We start from the raw sequence: 24,502 nt of genomic DNA, 5'->3' as shown, positions 1-24,502 counted from the left end.
AGACGACTACTGCCTTGCTAAGGAATCTGAGGGTAAAGCTGATGGACTGGCTAAGCATGTCTCCAGACCTAAATCCTATTAAGCATCTGTGGGGCATCCTCAAATGGAAGATGGAGGAGCACAAGGTCTTTAACTTCCACCAGCTCTGTGATATCATCATGGAAGAGAACTCCAGTGGCAAACTGTGAAGCTCTGGTGAACTCCATGCCCAAAAAGGTTAAAGCAGTACTGAAAATTAATGATGGCCACACAAAATATTCACGCCAATGGGCCCAATTTGGAAATTTTCACATGGGGTGTACTGACTTTTGTTGCCAGCGGTTTAGACATTAATGTCTGTGTGTAGAGTCATTTTGAGGGGACAGCAAATTTACACTGTTATTCAAGCTGTACACTCACTGCTTTACATTGTAGTAAAGTGTCACTTCTTCCATGTTGTCACATAAAAAGATATAATAAAATATTTACAAAAATGTGAGGGGTGTACTTTTGTGAGATACTGTATATATACTGCAGTTCAGAGTATATAGTGCAGTCCATATACAGGGTAGTATATATACTGCAGTTCAGAGTATATAGTGCACTCAGTGTAGTATATCTAATACAGTGCAGGGTATATAGTGCAGTGTACAATATATAATATAGTGTATTGAAGTAGTTAAGGGGAGCCCTATGAGAGAATTAAGAGGAAAAACGGCATAGGTTCCCCCCGTCCATACCAGGCCCTGAGCAATTTTAAATGACATTTTTTCCTTTAGAAATGTCATTTTGCTGTGGTACTTTTCTAAACATGGGAAAAATGTCCTACTTTACAGGCACACTACGGGGAACCCCCCAGGCACAATATTTAAAGGAATATTTAATTGTTATTGTTTCACTTAAAGCACTTTTAAAATCACTGCTCCTGAAAAAAACTGCCATTTTAAAAACTTTTTTTCCATTATTACATGTCCACTGGGGCAGGACCCAAGTCACCAAACACTTTTTATGGCAATAACTTGCATATAAGTCTTGAAAATGACAACTTTTGATTCTTCACATTCATGTCCCATAGACTTTAATGGTGTTCGCATGTTCGCACACATTTTTTGTCTGTTCGCAAGTTCTGGTGCAAACCGAACCGGGGGGGTGTTCGGCTCATCCCTAATTGCTGGCAATGTTTTTTCTTTTTCATTCAGCTGTCAAGGGGAAGCCTGTTGACAGCTAATCACCCATGCGTTGTTAACGATACCGAAGCCCGCTTCCCGGCCCGCTCCTTAACAACCAGCTATTAACTGTAGTAGAAGTGCCCCCTAAAAGTTTTAAAAGATTCTCTGGTGTTTGTGGCCTTGGGATATGGATACGTTTGGTGCCTGGAGCTAGTAATGCCCATAGTGTCAGCTCCTGCCCTCACTCCTGTATATATGTCAGCCCCTTTATTGCCATAAAAAGCCCCTTATTCTTGTAAGGTGGCCCTCAGGGCCACCATCAAGGGGGGACAGCCGATACAATTGTAAGGGGCCCAAGTGTCTGGAGGGGCCCAACCTGGCAGAGAAGACAAGAGCTGGTGAAGGGGAGTCGTGTTGTGCACTATATAAATGATCTTGGCAGCCTCTGCTGCTCTCTGTCATTGAGCTCAGACATTGAACTCTTTACTGCCACCTCTGGCTACTATGTGCATGTGCACCCCTCGTGTGAGATGCCTGTACTGTGCTATGTACTGTGATTGGCTGCAGCTCTTCTGTGTCTCAGCAACATGTCAACTTTGTAAGAACAAGAGCTGGGACTAGGTAGGAAGACCTTCTTTACAAGTAGGGGCTGTAAAGAAAAGGGAGGGGGGCTTTTTGTGTACAGGGAGGGACCAGAGTTTTGTGTGTTTACAGATTACAGATTTACAGGGGGGCTGACATATATACAGGAGAGAGGGGTACTAACATAAATACAGATGTGAGGGGGGTGGGGGCAGACATATTGTCAGGGCTGGCTTAGCCCTTCCTTCTCTGGGCTGGCTGCTCAGCTGTTGGCTAATTGCCAGCTCTCATCTCTCTCCACAGTTACCAGCTGATCCTGACCCTGCTCGTCTGACCTGCCTACTTAAAGCTGTCCAGCTCACTTCATCTCTGCCTTCACCTTGGTCACATCACAAGAAACCATCTCCTGCCATCTCCTGCAGTTCTGTTTAAAGACTGGCTTGCTGACATCCCTTCTGGCTCCTTATCCTGCTTGCTGTTGCTCCACTTGGATCCCTGACTTCTGGCCTGGCTGATTACCCGATCTGGTTATTGAACTCTGGACTGGCTGACTACTCAATCTACTCGATCTACTATGCTTACTCTATTTACCTTTTTATTTTTTATTAATAAACAAGTGTGATTTAATTGTACTTCTGTCTTGGTCTGGTTCATGGTTTCTGACACATATATACAGGCGTGAGGGGGGCTGACATATATACAGGAGTGATGGGGGCTGACATATATTCATGACTGAGAGGGGCTGACATATATACAGGAGTGAGGGGGGCTGAAATTTATACAGGAGTGAGGGGGGCTGACATATATACAGGAGTGGGGGAGCTGACATATATACAGGAGTGAGGGGGGCTGACACATATACAGGAGTAGGGGGATCTGACATATATAGAGGAGTGGGGGGGCTGGCATATATATAGAAGTGGGGGGCTGACTTATATACAGGAGTGAGGGGGCAGACATATATACAGGAGTGAGGGAGGCAGACATATATACAGGAGTGAGGGGGGCAGACATATATACAGAAGTTAAGGTAACGGAAATATATAAAGGAGTGAGGGGGGAGCTGACATATATACAGGAGTGGGGGGCTGACATATATACAGGAGTGGGGGGCTGACATATATACAGGAGTGGGGGGCTGACATATATACAGGAGTGGGGGGCTGACATATATACAGGAGTGGGGGGGCTGACATATATACAGAAGTCAGGGGGCTGACATATTTACAGGAGTTAGGGGGCTGACATATATACAGCATTGAGGGGGGCTGACATATATACAGGAGCGAGGGGGGCTGACATATATACAAGAGTGAGGAGGGCTGACATATATATGAGTGAGGGGGGCTGACATATATACAGGAGTGAGGGGGCTGACATAAATACAGGTGTGAGGGAATGCTGACATATATACAGGAGTGAGGGGGGCTGACATATTTACAGGAGTGAGGAGGGGGGCTGAGTGTGTACAGGAGTGTGGGGGGCTGACATATATGCAGAAGTGAGGGAGCAGTGCTGAGTCTGTACAGGTGTGAGCGGGGCCTGAGTGCGGGCAGGTGTGAGGAGGAGGGCTGACATATATACGGGTGTGGGGGGGGGTGCTGAGTGCTTACAGGTGTGAGGGGGTGTTGAGTGTTTACAGGTGTGAGAGGGGATGATTGCATACAGGTGTGAGGGGGGCTGAGTGCGTACAGGTGTGAGAGGGGATGAGTGCGTACAGGTGTGAGGGGGGCTGAGTGCGTACAGGTGAGAGAGGGGATGAGTGCGTACAGGTATGAGGGGAGCTAAGTGCATACAGGTACGAGGGGGGGTGAGTGTGTACAGGTGTGAGGGGGCTGAGTTCGTACAGGTGTGAGGGAGACTGAGTGCATACAGGTGCGGGGGGTTGAGTGTGTACAGGTGTGAGGGGGGATGAGTGCATACAGGTATGAGGGGGGCTGAGTGCATACAGGTATGAGGAGGCTGAATGTGTACAGGTGTGAGGGGGCTGAATGCGTACAAGTGTGAGGGGGCTGAGTGCATACAGGTGTGAGGGGGGCTGAGTGCATACAGGTGTGAGGGGGCTGAATGCGTACAGGTATGAGGGGGGATGAGTGCATACAGGTGTCAGGGGATGAGTGCGTACAGGTGTGAGGGGGGCTGAGTGCGTACAGGTGAGAGAGGGGATGAGTGCGTACAGGTATGAGGGGAGCTAAGTGCATACAGGTACGAGGGGGGGTGAGTGTGTACAGGTGTGAGGGGGCTGAGTTCGTACAGGTGTGAGGGAGACTGAGTGCATACAGGTGCGGGGGGTTGAGTGTGTACAGGTGTGAGGGGGGATGAGTGCATACAGGTATGAGGGGGGCTGAGTGCATACAGGTATGAGGAGGCTGAATGTGTACAGGTGTGAGGGGGCTGAATGCGTACAAGTGTGAGGGGGCTGAGTGCATACAGGTGTGAGGGGGGCTGAGTGCATACAGGTGTGAGGGGGCTGAATGCGTACAGGTATGAGGGGGGATGAGTGCATACAGGTGTCAGGGGGCAGAGTGCGTACAGGTGTGAGGGGGGCTGAGTGCGTATGTTACCGGCCTCAAAATGTGAATTAAGAGAGCCGATGATTGTAGACGCGATGAGATAAGGTGATCAGCTTGGCGTGGACTGCAAAGAATCACACAAACAGCATGAGATATGACCACTGACTTTATGGCTGGAAGTAGTTTAATTTTTACATAACAATACATCTTTAACATTTTTATAGTCACATGTTTATAAACATTAACAATATATATAATACAGATTTTAACTAAAGTATTTTAAAACGTAGTTATAACAATGAACATTACTATATTTTAATAACATATATATCCCTGTTATTCAGTGTTATAGATAATTATCTTTATCTCTCTGGTACACTTTAAGTGTGCAATAATCATACTAGCAATGCATTGCTTTAATACAAATATTTTCATGGTAGTACTCTTTTTTAACCACTAGATGGTGCACATTGCATGTCTGTATGATGCAATACATAAGCTTTACATACAATAGGTTTTTTCTATATTAAATAACAGAAAACATGTGCTTCTATAAATCTATGCCATTTTCAATAAATCAGGTTTAAATATACCTATTTAGAAAGGTTTAATGTTTATCATAGACATTTGTTCTGACTAATGCAGTATTTTCATGTTCTTATGCACTTTTCACTTGTTTCTGACACATGCTGTTCTAAACTTCTAATTACAGCAAAACTATAGCATAAAATCTGCTGAGACTTTTTCTGCATCTGCTCAAGATGTTTAGGAATCTTTCTATCACAGGTTAATACAGATTAGGAACAATTTAGAGTACATACCTGCAAAGAATCACACAAACAGCATGAGATATGACCACTGACTTTATGGCTGGAAGTAGTTTAATTTCCAGTCACATGGTGTGTGGCCTTATATAGACTCTGTTTGTGTACCTTCTCTGCCATCTACTGGTTATTAATAGAATAGAAGGGACATGTTTAGAAATATAAAAAAAAAAAATGAATATGTACTTTGCTTTGGGGTGTCTGTTTTGTGACCATATAAACCCCAGTCCGTCACACTCTCCCCTCCTTCAGTTAATGGCTCCCGACATTAAACTCAATTGGTATCTGAACACTATTTAGTGATTTAAGTAACCCAAATAGGTACTTGTTGCCACCAAGGAGCTACGTTAACTACCTGGCATGTCCTGGGAGTAGCTAGCATTGTGTGAGTTTGTATGGTGTGAATCTGACTTGGTATGTATCTTGGCTGACCTAGTGTGTCATATGTAAAGATCTCTTTAGGCTTAGCTTGTCTGGTAGATCTTCTGACAGGAGTTGAGTCTTCTCCATCAACATCATTCTCCATTTGCATATCTTGGTTCACAGGTAAGTCTTGACTTAATGAGGGTAATTCTGCAGTGTCTAGTCCCACCATATCTGTAGCCCAGATTTGGTCGCCAACTACTGTTCCATCATTTTGTTCTTGTTCAAGATTGGGTGTGGTAGTTGTAGGATAGAACTCTTCAGCAGAAACTCTTAATGGGATTTTCTGTACGTTTTGAGAGTTTGGTTGAGACACAACACAATCATGACTTTCTGTAGTCTCTGGTATATAAGGATAATACCATCTTTCTTCATCTGAACATTCCTCCTCCTGGTCCACATCCATTCTGGTATCCTTTCTGTTACTTGATTGTCTTTGTTTCATCTGTACTCTTGGAATGTGTCCTTCAATTGGTAGGTCATTTACTGGTAGTAAAAGATTTCTGTGCAGTACTCGAATAGTCTTTTTACCACTTTCAGGCTGAATTTTGTACACAGGCCCATCTTTGATTCTTTCTACCACTTTGTGTACTGATTCTTCCCAGTATGAACGAAGTTTACCAGGTCCTCCTCTTTCAGAGAGATTTCGTACTAAGACCCGATCACCCGGTTGAAGAGGTGCTCCTTTTATCTGTTTGTCATAGTACTTCTTCCCTTTAGCAGATGATTTTTTGCTATTCTCGGATGCGATTTTGTAAGCTTCTTGCATTCTAGATGCCCATTTCTGAGTAAATATTGGTTGACTTTCTGATTCCTTTTCCAAATTTAGGTTGAGCATTAGGTCAATTGGCAAACGAGGAGATCTTCCATACAATAGAAAGAATGGCGGGTATCCTGTGGCTTCATGCCTGGTGCAATTGTATGCATGAACCATATGTGGAAGATGTTCTTTCCAATCTGACTTTTTCTCTTCCTCTAAGGTGCGAAGCATCTGTAACAAAGTACGGTTCAGTCTTTCCACTGGGTTACCCTGTGGATGGTATGGAGTAGTTCTTGAATGAAAAATCCCTGCCAATCGTTGCAATGTCTGAAATAAGTTGTTTTCAAATTCTCTTCCTTGGTCATGGTGGAGTTTCTCTGGATAGCCAAAACGTGGTATGAAATCTTGAAAGATCTTTTCTGCCGCCGTTTTTCCAGATTTGTTCTTAGTTGGATACGCTTGTGCAAAGCGTGTGAAATGGTCAACTATTACAAGTATATACTCATATCCTCCTTTGCTTTTCTCCAAGTGAAGATAATCAATGGATACTAACTCCAAAGGTGAACTGGTAATAATCGAACCCATAGGTGCTCTTTCGGTGATATTTGGACGCTTTTGTTTGATGCAGCTGCACTTCTTCAGCACATATTCATCAATGTCTTTTTGCATAAATGGCCAGTAAAATCGTTCACGTGCTAGGTGGGTTACCTTGTCAGTACCAATGTGACCCATGTCATCATGAAGATTTCTGAAGACCAATGGTTTTAACTTTTCTGGTAGAACTAGCTGTTTTCGGGTTCCAGAATGTCGGTAGAGGATTCCTTCATCGACTCTGAGTTTATTCCATTCATGTATCAAACGTCTTGTTTTGTTGGTCATACTCTCCTTTTCTTTGTGGTTTGGAATCCAGTTGTTCTCCTTAAGCCAGACCACTTCTCTAATGTTGGTATCGTCTTGTTGTAATGCTCTGATATTCTCCTGAGTCATTGGGCAGATTGTCTGTCCTTTCAGCAATTCTTCGGCCACATCACTTTCTGAGTGAAGAGTCAATGAAGTCACCCATAATGCCTCTTCTTCGTCAACAGCTTTGCTCCCTTGCCACATAGCTGACACAACCTCAGATGGTACAAGCTCTGTGTACTCACTCAGATTCTTCGTGAGTTCCACTGGAAATCGTGACAGTGTATCTGCGTCTGCATTCTGTTTACCTGGCCTGTACTTGATATCGAAGTGGAAATCAGCCAACTCGCCAACCCAGCGATGACCCACCGCATTCAGTCTGGCAGTACTCAATACATATGTCAATGGGTTGTTGTCTGTGTAAACGGTGAATGTTGGAGCGTAGTACAAGTAATCTCTGAATTTGTCACAGACTGCCCACTTGAGAGCTAAAAACTCAAGTTTACCAGAGTGAAGATGGTAATTGCGCTCTGCTGGAGTCAATGTTCTGGAGCCAAACCCAATAACACGAAGTTTTTCTCCTTGTCGTTGGTATAGTACAGCACCTAGGCCTTCATTGGAAGCATCAGTGTGTAAGACGAAGGGTAAGTCAAAATCAGGGTATGCTAGAATTGGTGGATTGGTTAGCATGTCCACCAGTCTGGATACTACAGCTTGATGTTTGGGTGTCCATTGAATCAGTGTTTTAGATGGCACTTGTGCTTTGTTCCCGTTTTTCTTTATAGATTCCATCCGATTGTTTTTGGGGATGGATGTAGCAGATTCTTTCTCAGTGTTCTGCAAAAGTTCATACAGTGGTTTAGCAAGTCGAGAGAAATCTTGAATGAAGGACCTGTAGTAGCTCAGGAATCCTAACAAAGATCTGACTCCTCCCACTGTTTTTGGTTCTTTCCTTTTCAAATTTAATACCGCTTCAAGATCTTTTGAGTCAATTTTTATGCCTTCTTCTGACACCATTCGTCCAAGGTATCGAATCTGTCGTTTAAAGAGTTCACACTTCTTCGGTCTAAGTTTGATACCATGCTCACGCATTCGACTAAGCACTTGCCTAATATCATTGACATGCTCCTGAAAAGTTTTGGAGTAGCAAAGTACGTCATCCAAGTATGGAGAACAACATTTGTCTCTGATGCCCTCTAATACATTCTCCATGCATCTCTGAAAAGCTGCTGGGGCATTCGTTAATCCAAATAGAATACGGTTCCACTCCAGGAGTCCCCAGGGGGTGCTGAAAGCCGTCAGATGTCTGGAGTCTTCATGCACAAAGCCTTGATGATACGCACTACCCTGGTCCAGGATTGAGAACCACGTAAATCCTCCTAAGCTATCCAGCAGATCTTGTATTCTGGGTAGTGGATGTCTATCTGGGATAGTCTTTCGGTTTAACTCCCTAAAGTCAACACATAGTCGTAGGCTACTGTCCTTCTTTCGAACACAAACAACTGGTGATGAGTATGCGGAAGAAGATTTTGTTACCCAACCTCGGTCAAGAAGATTTTGGATATATTCTTTCACTTCTTTGTATAGGGGTTTCGGTATCGAATTGTAGCGTTTCTGGACAGGAGTTTCATCTTTCAGATTTATCCTCAGTTTCAGGTTAGGGATGCATCCTATGTCTCCCTCATCTCGAGCAAAGACATCTGATTCATCATATAACATTTGTCTCGCTATCGCCTGTTCTTCTTCTGAGAGATCTTCCAAATTGACAGGTGGGTGCCACTTAACAGATTTGTTAGTGGGTAGCTGATTTCCAGTGTCCACTTGATTCAACTGGTTTACATGAAACACCCTTTTCTTCTGATCAATTCCCTTTCCATCGTCTTTGTTTGGAGACAATGGTAGAATCTCAGCTGCTGGAGAAATGGTACCCAATACTGTTCTGGGTGGAAGGTAGATGTCATGTTGAGCACGGTTCAGTATAGGTATCTTCACCAGTTTAGAGAACCCATCTGGCACATCTACCACTGAAGGAAATAGTTCAAGTCCTTCCTCGACTGGATATTCGGGAAGTGGTTCAAATGGCATGATTCCTCCTTTTGGCCACGCTCTAATTCTGCATTTGACTTCACAGAGCTCGCCTCCTTTAATCTGGAGTCCCTTCTTCCCCACTTTGACCATACGACTATCGAATATTTCTCCTGGGTCAGTTGCTTGACTGACAGCATTGACAATGTTATTCGCTACACTCTGTCTTACTTTCATAGCTTCACTCAGCAAGATAGTCAGGTTTTGGGTGCTGTTTGGTCGGTCACGGTTTTCTCTGATCAATTCTTCGATAACATTAAACCCAAGAATTGGATTGTCATTACAGCAGTCACTCACCAGCATTGGCACATAAATGGCTGAGTTTCCATGTCCACTACTTTCGAATTCCAGGCAGACTTCAATCCACCCGATGAATGGAATGATAGAACCATTTGCAGCTGTAATGGATAAGTTGTCATCACAAAGTAAATCTTGTATGTGCCTAATGGAGACGCTGGGTAGAAACTTTTCTAACCATGCCTTCCCGACAATGCTGACCTGAGCTCCTGTATCCATCAACATGTCAACCGGTACACCATTCATCCGACATGACAGTAGGCATTTTCCTCCAATTAATTGTGCTACGTGTTGTTTGGAGAATCCATTCTCTTTTGGGAGTGTTCTAGTTGACCGGTGGGTGAATACCCTGTTTACCTTAGCATGGGACAGATCATTTGAGGTGGTCACTGGTTGTCCCTTTCCCAGTGACCGTCTGTCGTTTCCCGACTGCCTTCTTTTCTTCAAGCAATCAACCGCTCTGTGTCCTGTCCAACCACAGTAGAAACAATGGTAGCAGTTCTGACTCTCTCGTTTAATGCAATCATCACACCTGGGCTTGCAGTGAGTTGTATCTGGAACTTGAACATTGGTTAGTGGCTTAGTCATTTGGTTTCCAACAATAGGAGTTAGCTTCATCATCTTTTCCAGGTTCTTTGTGAGAGCAGAGACCTGTGTTGTTAGTTCCATTAATGCAGTGTGATTTGCTTTAACATCTCCCTCAACTCTCTTTTGCAAGGTGTCTTTTTCACTATTCCCTGGTGTCTGGGATGAATGAACAGTAAGAGGTTTATGTTTAGGTGCACTGTTTAAGCGTCTCTGCCTTTCTGTTTCCTCATCAACTGATCTGGTGACCTGCTCTATGATAAAGTCATCCGTTACTGTCAAATCAGACACGTAAGGCTTGATATCTCGTCTAACATTAGAATTTTTCTCATTTAGTCCCTGATACAGTGTATGAAGGAATATGCCTTGCACCAGTTTTTTGTCATAGTTAAACTCTTGCCTATCATGTTGTGATGTAGACAGAACTTTTTGTTTTAACCCCACTAGCCTGTAAACAAATTGTTGTGCTGTTTCTCTTTCTTGCTGGGTAGCATTGCTAAGGTCCTGAAATAACTCATTACCACTTCGTTCTCTCATATGTGACTTCAAAAACCTTTTCAATTCAGCAACAGTAAGATCATCTTTGTCAGTCAACATATCTTTAAAATTACCAGGTTTGATTATTCTCAACACTGTGCGTATAATTTCAGATTCAGGGAATTTTTCTGTTAGACCCTCGTCAATTTGTCTGCACACGCTACTGTAACTCATGTCCGAACCATGATCTGAAATTACACCACCATGCATTTTAAATTCTCTACGTGGCAATAAAGCAACAACATCAGTTAATCTCACTACCTCCGATACCTGTTCAGTCCTTGCAGTCCCACTACTTATTTTTTTTGCAGCGGTTGCAATGTCCACAGTTGGTGTACTTTCCTTGTTAAGTTTTAGTTCATTGATCTTGTCTTGGATGATGAGTAGGTAAGACATACCTTGATCTTCCAACTTTTCCAGCTGATCACTTCTCAAGTAGTCTTCAATAAATTCAACAAGTTCCATTTCGTTGGTACCAGTCACTGATGGAACGTCCACGTCTCTTTCATCTCCCAGCGTAATAGCAAGGCTATGCAGCTGTTCTTCATTAAGCAGATGAATTTGTTTCTGGATATCCCACATCAGCGCACGACGAGGAGACGCCATCTCTGTTGCAATCTGAAGACTTGCACTCACAAGGCAGACGACACTCACGACTCTCCTTGTAGCTCTATAGCAGGCTCACGCTTGTCTCGCGCTTCCTTTTCACTGGTAACACAACGAATCCCGGCAGACGAGCCCCCAAAATGTTACCGGCCTCAAAATGTGAATTAAGAGAGCCGATGATTGTAGACGCGATGAGATAAGGTGATCAGCTTGGCGTGGACTGCAAAAAATCACACAAACAGCATGAGATATGACCACTGACTTTATGGCTGGAAGTAGTTTAATTTTTACATAACAATACATCTTTAACATTTTTATAGTCACATGTTTATAAACATTAAAGCGGAGGTCCACCCTAAAATGGACCTCCGCTCATCGGAATCCCCCCCCCCTCCGGCGCCACAATCGGCACCTTTCAGGGGGGAGGGGGGTGCAGTTACCTGGATAATCCAGGTAACTGCACCCACTTCCGGGCTAGCTCTCTGCGGAACGGGCGTAGGTTACGCCCCCGTTCCGCAAGCGCCCGCCCCCTTCAGCAAGTGCCCCGCTGCCTGCTGGGAAACACACAGCTCCCAGAGGCAGCGGGGACCGTCCGGATTGCGCCGCGCGGCTCGCGCATGCGCAGTAGGGAACCGGGAAATGAAGCCGAAAGGCTCCATTTCCTGATTCCCATACCCAAGATGGCGGCGGGACCCGGCAGCCGAGCGAGCGATCGGCTTCGGGTGCCGACATCGCGGGCGCGCTGGACAGGTAAGTGTCACTATTTAAAAGTCAGCAGCTGCAGTATTTGTAGCTGCTGGCTTTAAAAAAAAAAAAAAAAAAAACGCGGAGTCCCGGTGGACTCCCGCTTTAACAATATATATAATACAGATTTTACCTAAAGTATTTTAAAACGTAGTTATAACAATGAACATTACTATATTTTAATAACATATATATCCCTGTTATTCAGTGTTATAGATAATTATCTTTATCTCTCTGGTACACTTTAAGTGTGCAATAATCATACTAGCAATGCATTGCTTTAATACAAATATTTTCATGGTAGTACTCTTTTTTAACCACTAGATGGTGCACATTGCATGTCTGTATGATGCAATACATAAGCTTTACATACAATAGGTTTTTTCTATATTAAATAACAGAAAACATGTGCTTCTATAAATCTATGCCATTTTCAATAAATCAGGTTTAAATATACCTATTTAGAAAGGTTTAGTGTTTATCATAGACATTTGTTCTGACTAATGCAGTATTTTCATGTTCTTATGCACTTTTCACTTGTTTCTGACACATGCTGTTCTAAACTTCTAATTACAGCAAAACTATAGCATAAAATCTGCTGAGACTTTTTCTGCATCTGCTCAAGATGTTTAGGAATCTTTCTATCACAGGTTAATACAGATTAGGAACAATTTAGAGTACATACCTGCAAAGAATCACACAAACAGCATGAGATATGACCACTGACTTTATGGCTGGAAGTAGTTTAATTTCCAGTCACATGGTGTGTGGCCTTATATAGACTCTGTTTGTGTACCTTCTCTGCCATCTACTGGTTATTAATAGAATAGAAGGGACATGTTTAGAAATATAAAAAAAAAAAATTAATATGTACTTTGCTTTGGGGTGTCTGTTTTGTGACCATATAAACCCCAGTCCGTCACACGTACAGGTGTGAGGGGGCTGAATGCGTACAGGTGTAAGGGGGGCTGAGTGCGTACAGGTGTGAGGGGGCTGAGTGCGTACAGGTGTGAGGGAGGCTGAGTGCATACAGGTGGGAGGGGGCTGAATGCGTACAGGTGTGAGGGGGGATGAGTGCATACAGGTGTGATGGGGCTGAGTGCGTACAGATGTGAGGGGGGCTGAGTGCGTACAGGTGTGAGGGAGTTGAATGCGTACAGGTGTGAGGGGGCTGAATGCGTACAGGTGTGAGGGGGCTGAATGCGTACAGGTGTGAGGGGGGCTGAGTGCGTACAGGTTTGAGGGGGCTGAATGCCTACAGGTGTGAGGGGGGCTGAGTGCATACAGGTGTGAGGGAGGATGAGTGCGTACAGGTATGAAGGGGGGTGAGTGCATACAGGTGTGAGGGGGCTGAGTGCGTACAGGTGTGAGGGGGGCTGAGTGTGTACAGGTGTGAGTGGGGCTGAGTGCGTACAGGTATGAAGGGGGATGAGTGCGTACAGGTGTGAGGGGGGCTGAGTGTGTACAGATGTGAGGGGGGCTGAGTGCGTACAGGTGTGAGGGGGCACTGAGTGTGTACAGGTGTGAGGGGGCACTGAGTGCGTACAAGTGTGAGGGGGCTGAGTGCGTACAGGTGTGAGGGGGCACTGAGTGTGTACAGGTGTGAGGGGGGGCTGAGTGCGTACAGGTGTGAGGGGTGATGAGTGTGGATTTGGTGAGATGGCCCGTGGGCAGGCCCTGGGGAATGTTGGTGGTCAGGCTCAGGGGGCGGGGGGAGGATGATGGCTGCAGGTCTAAAGCTCTGTAAAGGGCCCAAAACTTTCTGACGGCTGCCCTGGTGGCCCTCAATGAGGTAAAGAGAACCTTAAAAGAGGGAAATACATAGGATACTATAGCTGATCTCCTCCTGATAATTCTGGCTGCCAAATAGATTTTTGAATTCAATACTTTCGAAAAACAAACGAGAGATAAGTTGTTCCTCATTTGTATAAAATGTAGTTATCAAAATATGGGGCAGCAAGTAAAGGCATGAAAGTCACCTAACATTTTTCTTTCATGGGGAAGTTACAATAGTGACTCAATATGCGTACTCCCTGAAAATATACTAGTTTCCCCCGTGAATCGCGTAGGATAAAGCTACTCCATGATTGTGTCCTTCTAAGCTCAACAACTAAGAGAAGATAAGCTGTTCCCCATATTTACTGCAGTGGGTGCTGCTGCAATGCAGTCTTTCCCTCTCCTGATCTGTAATCACTGAGTGTTTGATCTGGCTCATCTACTTCTTGGCTCGATAAAAACAAGTAAGCTCCTTGGCGTGGCAGTGACTTGGCAGTACCTCCAACTTGTGTTACTTGCCCATCTCTAGCCCACATAGCCTTGCCAGTAGATGCTTTCAAATTGCATTTGTGAAAACCCCAACTGCAGACAGCTTCTATCAGAGGGGAGCAACAGGAAACTCGCCACAAAACTGATTATGCAGCACAGTCTACACTTTCATGAGCCATAGTAAAAAAAAAAAAAAAAAAAGAAGTTTAGTCTTTGTAAGCACAAAGAATTTATACATTTATACATGGAGCTAATTTTGGCTGTTCCTTGATCAATGAGAAAGATTCGATCATAGTAAAAATGATCAATACGCTCTTAGTATAAGTAACCAGAGAACCCAGGATCATTTAGATAGTAAAAACAAAGGATTTTAAAGTGGTAATAAACCCAAAAGCAAATCGTTTTTTTTTTTGTAGCTTACCAAGTCTTAGATGTGCTGGATGCATTAGAATTCCTATTTTAGACATTATTTCCTTTGTTTTCACTTAGTGATCTGCCCAGTATGTCTGTTTTTTTTTTTTTTTTTTCAACAGGACAAACTGTCCTGCAGATGTATCGGAAGGATTGAGACAAACTGTTAACCACCGACTGGGGTACTTTCAAGGATCAGTTTTTATTTACAGTGGAACCTTGGATTACGAGCATAATCCGTTCCAGGAGAATGCTTGTAATCCAAAGCACTCGCATATGAAAGCGAGTTTCCCCATAGAAGTCAATGGAAACAAAGATAATTTGTTCTGCATTAACTTCTATTACATGCAATATCGCATGTGGCCAGGGGTGGGGAGGGGGCGCTGGAGAGCCTCAGAAATACTCAGGGAAAGCTCGGCTGAACTCGGAAAGCCTCGGAAACACTCGGGAACAGAGTATTTCCGTATGTTTCTGAGTGTTTCAGAGTATTTCCAAACGGCTCCGATCCGTTCCAATTGTCCCCGGCGCCCCCGCACCTAATGCGGTACTGAACCGCCCATTAGCTTAAATTCTGCTAGTTTTGTGAGACAACACTCGCAAACTAAGTCAGAATAAAAAAAAAAACAGTTGCTCGTGTAGTACTCTGCTCCTGATGGGCAGACGTTATTATTTTTCAAATTTAGTTGTCTGAAGCTGTAGTTGGGCTCAGGCTAATTTTTTATAAAAGTTCTGGCTTCTGTGCCAGTCCAGCTGGGTTGCATTGGTTCCCACTTGACCGTAGGTGTCGCTGTCACAGCCGATAAGTGTGGAAATGCAGCAGGCTGGGTATATTGAATACCACCTCTTACTCAGAAATAGCTCAGTGGGAGTGTCTTCCCTGCTGTGCATTCTGGAAGAGGGTATTTAAGGTACCGACGCCATTTTTGGTGGGTTTTTTTTGCGGAGTCCGCTATCCTGACCTCATGGCCCTCCTGGTCTGGGGTCTGTGTCCCATGGTTCTGAGCCTCGGGGCCGGCTGGCCCAAGGCTATGCAACTGAGAGGGTAGGCCCACAAAAGTCTTGGGGCCTACTGATCCAGGGGTGGTCCTGTGCTGTCTCGCCTGCGGGGAGAAAACTGGAGGATCCAGGGGAGGACTTTTCTGGTAGAGCAGTGGTCCCCAACCTTTTTGGCACCGGGGACCGGCTGCGTGGAAGAAAATTGTGCCAAGGCCCGGCGAGGGACTGGGGGTGATGTACGCACATGCGTGGGGGGGGGGGGTAAGCAAATTTTTCCGGCAATTTATCGGGCAATAGCTGGTGTTCGGCTGTTGCTACAATCATCATGGCACCATGGTTGGTATGGTGTCAGAATGATTGGAATGATTGAAGCGCATTATTTCTTATATACATTGTAATATAAATGAAATAGTTCAACTCACCATAATGTAGAATCAGTGGGAGCCCTGAGTGTGTCACTTTCCATGTCGCCTGCCACCAGATGAGAAATGTCACTTGTCACACTGCCTGCCACCAGTTGAGGAATGCCACTTGCCAGGCTGCCTGCCACCAGTTGAGGAATGCCATTTGCCACATCACCTGCCTGTGCCACCAGATGAGGAATACCACTTGCCATGTCACCTGCCTGTGCCACCAGATGAGGAATGCCACTTGCCACGCTTGCCTGCCACCAGATGAGGAATGCCACTTGCCACGCTGCCTGCCACCAGTTGAGGAATGCCACTTGCCACGCTGCCTGCCACCAGTTGAGGAATGACACTTGCCACATCACCTGCCTGTCACCAATTGAGAAATGCCCCTTGCCACATCACCTGCCTGTGCCACCAGATGAGGAATGCCACTTGCCATGCTGCCTGCCACTAGTTGAGGAATGCCACTTGCCACGCTGCCTGCCACCAGTTGAGGAATTCCACTTGCCACATCACCTGCCTGTCACCAGTTGAGGAATGCCACTTGCCACATCACCCGCCAGTGCCACCAGATGAGGATTGTCACTGCATTGGTGACACTGGTTCAGTGGTCTTTCTTAAATGAGGGCAGGAGAGCAGAGATGCGGGGTGGGCAGTGAGAGATGATGTCATCTCTCTGCTCCCCGCCGCACCCCCGACACTCTGTATGCTGTGAGGGCAGAATAGCGGTGATGCTAGGCGGGCAGGGAGAGATGATGTCATCTCTCTGCTCCCCGACGCACCGCCGACATTCCGCACGTTGTAAGGGCGGAAGAGCGGGGATGCTAGGCGGGCGGAGAGAGATGTCATCTCTGCTCGCCAGCCCACTTCTCTTATTCGCCCGCCCGCTTTCCTCTCTGATCCACCGGAGCCTGCCGCGGCCCGGCTGCAAAGATGCTACGGCCCGGTAGTGGGCCGCGGACCGGGGGTTGATGACCCCTGTGGTAGAGGACCGAGCGCAAGGCTGGTGTCTCTGGAGGAGCCTGGAAACTCAGTTAGAGGACGCAACCTGGATCAACACCCATACAGTATTGCCGGGTCGGCTGAAAGAATCTGGTACTGTATGGTAGTTCTTCTAAACTCTCAAGATCTCTTAAGTTTAATTGACAAGTCTGTGGAAGAGACTTTGTTGAGCATCTCACCGGCTGCTAGGTAAAGTGAGAGGGGCCTATCCGATGGTTGTTGGATCCAGTCTGTGGAGCTGTTTGTCCTCTGGATCAGACCAATACCTCTAACCCACAATTACTGTGTGCTTGAACTCCCCCTTTATCCTCTGATCCTCTATTGAAGGACTTTTGTGCTTATCCTGAATAAATGTCAGTTAAAGGACTAAGTGTCGGATTCAACATCATTTGGGCTACTTTCCAATGGGACCCCCGAGACAGAGAGGCGAGCAGGGGAGGTAACGGTAAACCCAAATAAAACCAGCAGCTCCTTCGGGGGTTAGTGCTACACTCGTCTTTCAAAAAGCTTGTTAAGTCCTTTACTCGTAAACCAAGGTTCCACTGTATTTATATGAAACCTTAATCCAAAAAGAAAAAGAAAACTGTTTACTGTGCCTACCTGGTTATGACTGGCAATGCTGCTGTCCAAAGTTGCCCCTGTTGCACCTTCATCCAGAATGAGGCATTCTAATAAAAGGGTTTTTAATGCAGCCTTTCAAATCTAAGGATTGGAAAGCTGCAATATATTACACTTTTTGGTTTAACACTGCTTTAAAGCTGGAGGGTTACAAGTTAAATATTAAAGTTAAAGCTTTGAGTAAAAACTTACACCTAACAGTAAGGCCGCGTACACACGCGGGGACTGTTCGCTCAACTTTGTCCGTCAAACAGTTTCAGCGAACAGTCCGCTCAAAATTAGCATGGACGGACTTGCCCACACACGACGAACGAACAGTTTGCTGAAACCGTGCGCGATGACGTGAACGGCACGTACGACGGGACGGAAAATACGACGTCCTATACACTGCATTACAACTTTCGGCGTGTAAATCCTTTCTGAGCATGCGCGGAACTTAGTTTGACGAACAAGCCTACACACGAGGGAACTGTTCGCTGAAACCAAGTTTCAGCGGACAGTTTTTCGGAATTTCCGAAAAACTTTGTTCAGCAGACTGTTCGCTGAAACTGTCCGCTGAAAGCCCATACACGAGCGGACTGTCCGCCGAAACACTGTTCAGCGGACAAATTTGGGCGAACAGTCCCCGCGTGTGTACGCGGCCTTACAGAAATCAGTTGTGCCAGCGTTAATAGTCCACTTGAGTCTAACTGAAGTTCATACTAGACTTTAAAGTGGTTGTAAACCTCAGACATAAAATATGAACAAAGTATATCCCTCTATAATGTGTACTTGTCTCAATCCATAGCACTTTTGTTTCTGTCCGCTGCATCTTTCCTCTGCTATAAGCCTGAGTCATGTCTGACAAGTTTTTCCGGACACCAAGAGAGAAATGGTGACGGGGAGGGCACAGCCTATGATTGACAGCCTCAGTTATGTTCCTGTTTGCTGTGTGAAGGGAGTTTGTCCATTCCCTCCAATCAGCACTCAGAGCTCTCTTTACTGATGAAACTTCAGCTCTCCACCCCCTGCTTTTCAGAGATGAAAGATACTGTGTAAATTCTGCACTTTGAATGAATGTAGGGGAAAGACGACTGCAGATAAACAGGTATAGTTTATGTAGGAGGATTTGTTTAATCTCTGTGTAGCACCTGAGGCCAGTCACTTCACTGAGCATATGTAAGGCTTTACAACCACTTTAATACCTACATAATAATACCTAACAAGCTCATTAGCTCTCCAAATCATTGTTTTCCTACACTCTTCTGTAAAACTAAGTATTGAAGTCCCAGAGCCTCTTGGAGTTATCTCTTTGGTGGCTCATTTCTCTGTCACTCTGCTTGCTCCTTCTATCAGTATACCCTTGTTTACAGAGATTGCTTGTTTTGGTCTGTTAAGGGTTTCACAGGCTGGGAGTTTGACTGTTTCCCCCTGCTTCTAGAAGAGGATTCTAGCGCAGTGGTGGCTTGTGATTTTTTATTTTTGGTCGGTCAGTCGGGGCCCTGCACTTACCCCATGTTGCGGGCAGCGATCCGGCGGCTTCTCTTTGGGCTGCGGGCGGCTGCTTTCTCTGCAGTTTCCCTGCACCTCCTTCCTCCTCCTCCTGGCGGCCAATCTGATTGGATCTCCTGTCTTCCAATCAGGTGATGTGTCTCATGACCCGCTTCCTGATTGGCTGGGAGGAGAATCAGTGTTACAATAGCGAATATTCATTCGCTAGTGTCACACAACTGGATGGGCCTCTGGCTGTAATCACGTGCTTCAAAAAAAACAAAAATACCCTGATTGGAATCTATGCGTCCAGCACCCTGTATGTAGATCAGGGGGCCAGACACATGGATAGGGGGGAAGCGCCTGTGCTCCCTAATGGACAGGCCACCAATGTTCTAGAGCTTTGGGGGGGGGGGAGAATTCAAATTACCAGCCCGAATATTGATCATGGCCTAGCCAAAATCTGGGAAGGTGTGCCCAGATGATGGCTGAGGAAGCTGATAAATAGTCTGAAGCCCCAGAGAGTTTGTCTTCCTCTTCCTCTGCAAGAATTTCCCAGTATTAGAGGGGGGTGTTGTCACTCTGAGGCAAAGTTTGGATTGCACTGCTGTTTTTTGAGGTCTCGGTGCAGGAGACCTGAAAGGGACTTGGAACTGATGCAGAACTTCGCCAAAGGGATCTGGTCTTGAGAGGGATATTTCTCACTCACTGAGAGGTGTCCGGAGGAAGGTGGCAGCTGTCCTGAGGACTTGTGAGTGATGACCCTGGACTGATTTCTGATGACTGGTGTGCTTTTAGGGTATAAGTGCCAGACGTTACTCTGACTTAGACTGCTCTTATAGGGATTCAGGTACTGCCCATTCCCCTTCCATCATGGACTGGCAGCTTTGTGAAGAGTGCTTTCCTGTACAGTGCAGTGTTCCTGAAGTAGCACTGTGTACCTACAGCTGTGCAATTGTGCAGGGTAACCGGGTGTCAAAGACCCTTGCCTCATGATCCTCAGCTGTGAGGCTTTGAGACTGTGTAGAAAGATACCTTATGGTTCCCAGCCGTGAGGGCTTATACCAGGGGTCTTCAACTGTTCTAAACAAAGGGCCAGTTTACTGTCTCTCAGGCTTTGGGGGTGAGGGGGGGCGGGATGGACTGTGGCCATTTGGAGCAGAAAATGCCCTGGCATCAGTACACATAAACAATGCCCATCATTGGCTATAATAACAGGCCCCAATGTTGGTATCAGTGGGAAGAATAGTGCCATTGACAGTGTCAGTGGGTGGGAGGAATGGTGCCAGTGGTGGTGTGTCCATAAGGAAACAGTGGCAGCATTTGATGGCACAGTGGCGGCATTTGATGGCACAGTGGCAGCATTTTATGGCACAGTGGCAGAGTTTGATGGGCACAGTGGCAGAGTTTGATGGGCACAGTGGCAGAGTTTGATGGGCACAGTGTCAGTGTTTGATGGGCACAGTGGCTGCGTTTGATGGCACAGTGGCAGCGTTTGATGGCACAGCGGCGGCATTTGATAGGCACAGTGGCTGCATTTGATGGGCAGAGTGGCTGCGATTGATGGGCACAGTGGTGGCATTTGATGGCACAGTGGCTGCGTTTGATACACAGTGGCTGCAATTGATGGCACAGTGGCTGCAATTGATGGGCACAGTGGCTGCGCTGGATGGGCACAGTGAGGCTGCAATTGATGGTTAATTGCGCCCCCCAAACATTTTGAGCACCAGCCGCCACTGAGTGCCCCATCATTGGTGTCAGTTGATGAAATAGTACCCCAAGAGCCAGATAAAGGCAAGGAAAGGGCCACATCTGGCCCACGGGCCGTGGCTCGGAGACCACTGGTTTAGACTGTCCTCTCATTGACGTTGCTAGCAGTTGTGGGGGTGTCCCATGCCCTAATCCCTCTCCTGTTGTAAGTTCTACAGGCAAATAGTTAGAAAAGGACAAACCCTCAGACTGTTTGAGCCGCAGTGAGTAGACTTAGGTAGTTGGTGGCCTCTGTGCTGTTTGGGGGAGAACCAGTTGGATCAGCGGGCCCTACGGGGATAGCACTACACCTGGAATTCTTCTTTAACATTGTAATAACAATAGCAGCTTACAATATTTATTCTCAAAGGAGCCATAAAACATTTCCTGAAGTATTTAGCTGAGAAATTATGGATCACGTGGTGATGAGCGCGTTCTCCAAGAACTCTGCTGTCATACAGGTCAGAAAATCATGCGTTTCCTTGTTATTAAATCATTTCCTTCATCTGATACTTACGGATGTGATCCTGCAGGAGATGGAAAACAATAAAATTAGACATATGAAAGTTCAACCATCGTGAAAATAAGTGCTGGACTGTGTTGAAGCCAATGAAAGAAAAGAAAGGTAAAACAAAATATTTTCTTATGAAATACACTTTAGTGTTCTACAAGAAGACAATTAAGCTCAACTCTGGGCACGAATATAATTATTTTAATATACACTATGTTACCAAAAGTATTGGGACACCCGCCTTTACACGCACATGAACATTAAAGCGGTTGTATACCCGCTAATGTTTTTTTTTTGCCGCCTGCAAAGGAAAAGGCATAATGAGCTAGTATGCACCGCATACTAGCTCATTATGAAATACTTACCTTAGAACGAGGACCCGACATCTGGCCCGATCCACGCCGAGGGAGCTGACATGCTCCCTCTGCGTTTCTTCCGGGTATTGCGGCTCCAGCGCTGTGAGTGGCCGGGCTTTCAGCCGAGAATCCCCTTGTGCGCCTGCGCCGCTGCAGTCAGCGGCGCATACCGAGGGGAATATCTCCTAAACCGTACAGGTTTAGGAGATATTTTTTTTACCTACAGGTAAGCCTTATTATAGGCTTTCCTGTAGTTAAAAGTAAAAAAAATTACTATACAACCACTTTAATGGCACCCCAGTCTTAATCCATAGGGTTCAATATTGAGTTGGTCCACCCTTTGCAGCTATAACAGCTTCAACTCTTCTGGGAAGGTGGTCCACAAGGTTTAGAAGTGTGTCTATGGGAATTTTTGACCATTCTTCCAGAAGCGCATTTGTGAGGTTAGGCATTGAGGTCAGCTTGTTTCTAAATTTTGGTGCACCCTCAAAGTGAGTCACCGTGCATTTCTGGGAGACCAGCCTTTTTCCTGGCTCTCTAGCAAGGGGCCTTTCCCAGGTCCCCTCCTTGGCACAACTTCCTCCAGACCAGGCAGGACAGCTTCAGAACCACTTCAACACAGGTTAGGCCCCAAACCAAGCCTAACAGCAGAGCTCCATGCTGCAGCACCTCCCCAGGCCTCAGCCCAGGGAAAAAGCAAGCACATAGCCTGCCCCAAATATCCTCTCCCAGCATGTACCAGTGACACAAACCTCCTACTGGATTGGCTCAAGGAAATATAAACATTTATAACTTAGACCGCATACACACGGGCGGACTGTCCGCCCAACTAGGTTCGTCAAACAGTTTGACAAACAGTCCGTTCAAAATTAGCATGAACGGACTTGACCACACACGACGAACGAACAGTCCGCTGAAAACTTGCGCGTTGACGTGAACGGCACGTACGACGGGACGAGAAATTCGAAGTCCAATACACTGCAATGCAACCTTCGCCGTGTAAATTCTTTCTGAGCATGCGCGAGACTTAGTTTATCGAACAAGTCTACACACGAGCGGACTGTCCGCTCAAACCAAGTTTCAGCGGACAGTCTTACGGAAATTCCGAAAAACTTTGTTCGTCAGACTGTCCGCTGAAACTGTCCGCTGAAGCCCACACACGAGCGGACTGTCCGCTAAAACACTGTTCAGCGGACAAAGTTGGGCGAACAGTCCGCCCGTGTGTACGCGGCCTGAGTTTTGTTTGTGAAATCTCATACTATGACCAGTAATACCAGTGACATCTACTGGCGACAGTGAGAAATCACAAGCCAACTTAAAGTGATTGTTGAAAACTAATTGTAAAGACAGATTTTTTTTATATTAACAAACATGTTATACTTACATGCTCTGTGCAGTGGTTTTACACAGAGCAGCCCCAACCCTCCTCTTCTCAGGATTCTCGCCGGCACGCCTGGCCCCTCTCTCCTGCCAAGTGCCCCCACAGCAAGCAGCTTGCTATGGGGGCGCCCAAGCAAGCTCGCTCCCAAGACGCTGCTCTGTGTGTTCATTCACACACAGACATGGCTTGACCCCTCTCCCGTTGTCTCCTCACTGGCTCACTTATTGTGATTGACAGTAGTGGGGGCCAATGGCTGCCGCTGCTGTCCCAACCAATGAGGAGGGTGAGACCTAGGATGGCCGAGGCTCTCGTGCACATCGCTGGATTGAGATGGGGCTCAGCCTTCTGCTTTTACAAGCAGTTTAAGCTTAGAGAAAAACTAGGCCAGAAACAATACGATAACTCTGAGTTAACTATGGCCCAGCCAAATACTAAAATTACATAGCAGCCCCTGTTGAGGACAAGGGGGATTACAAAGGAAAAATATTGGTGAAAATGATCAGCAGATTTAACCAATCACATTTTCCATATCATTTTTTGTGATCTATGTACCTGAGGAGCATGGCAGGGGTGTGTACTTTGCCTAGATATTTTGTGCTAATAGATGTTCCTCTGGGAAAGACACAGAATTCTTTGGCGTAAACTTGCCATTTTTAGAACTGCAGGGAACCCTTGCACTGCAATTTATAATTAATGGCCATTCAAAAAATTAATAATAGTGGCAACCAAAGAGCTATTATGAATGGAGTAGCCAGGTGTATATAATGAAAGCCTGGATTTAGAGCTTCTCCGAAGGTAAGATAGTAGATTCCCTACCGCATTTCAAATGGAATCATCTCTGGATGGAATGTACTTTGAATCATTTCGTAGAAGAAAAACAACTACTTTGCTAAGTGTTTATTTAGCGGAATGTTTCCCCTTATCTTGCAGTGTGTGTGAAGTCCTCTGCATGTGTGTGACCTTCTACAGAAAACCTTCTTTCCACCTCTGAAAGGCTCGGAAGGTATTCACAATTGATACTGACAGATTGGTGAGTACTTTGGCTCTGAAGCTGAGTTTCACAACTGTCTCTTCTACAGTAAGAATAACAAACAGCGGAGGAAAAGAATAGACTTGGGATTTTATGAGAAAAGGTGAAATTTATGACCCATTGGAACCAAGGCGGAGGTGATAACAGAGACCATTCCTCCGCTGTGTATAGAACAAAAGACTGCGCTGAGTAACCAGGTATATACTCTCTCCAGAGGAAGCATCATTCACTCTGCTGGTCTAGAGAAGACTTCATAATAGAATGATTGGCAGGGACGGGCTGGACGGGAAGCAGCCGTA

This window comes from Lithobates pipiens, unplaced genomic scaffold (assembly GCF_037356315.1).
Source record: "Lithobates pipiens isolate NorthernLeopardFrog02 unplaced genomic scaffold, aLitPip1_a1.2 Scaffold_18, whole genome shotgun sequence".
NCBI lineage: Eukaryota > Metazoa > Chordata > Amphibia > Anura > Ranidae > Lithobates > Lithobates pipiens.
Note: the sequence above shows the minus strand (reverse complement) of the source record.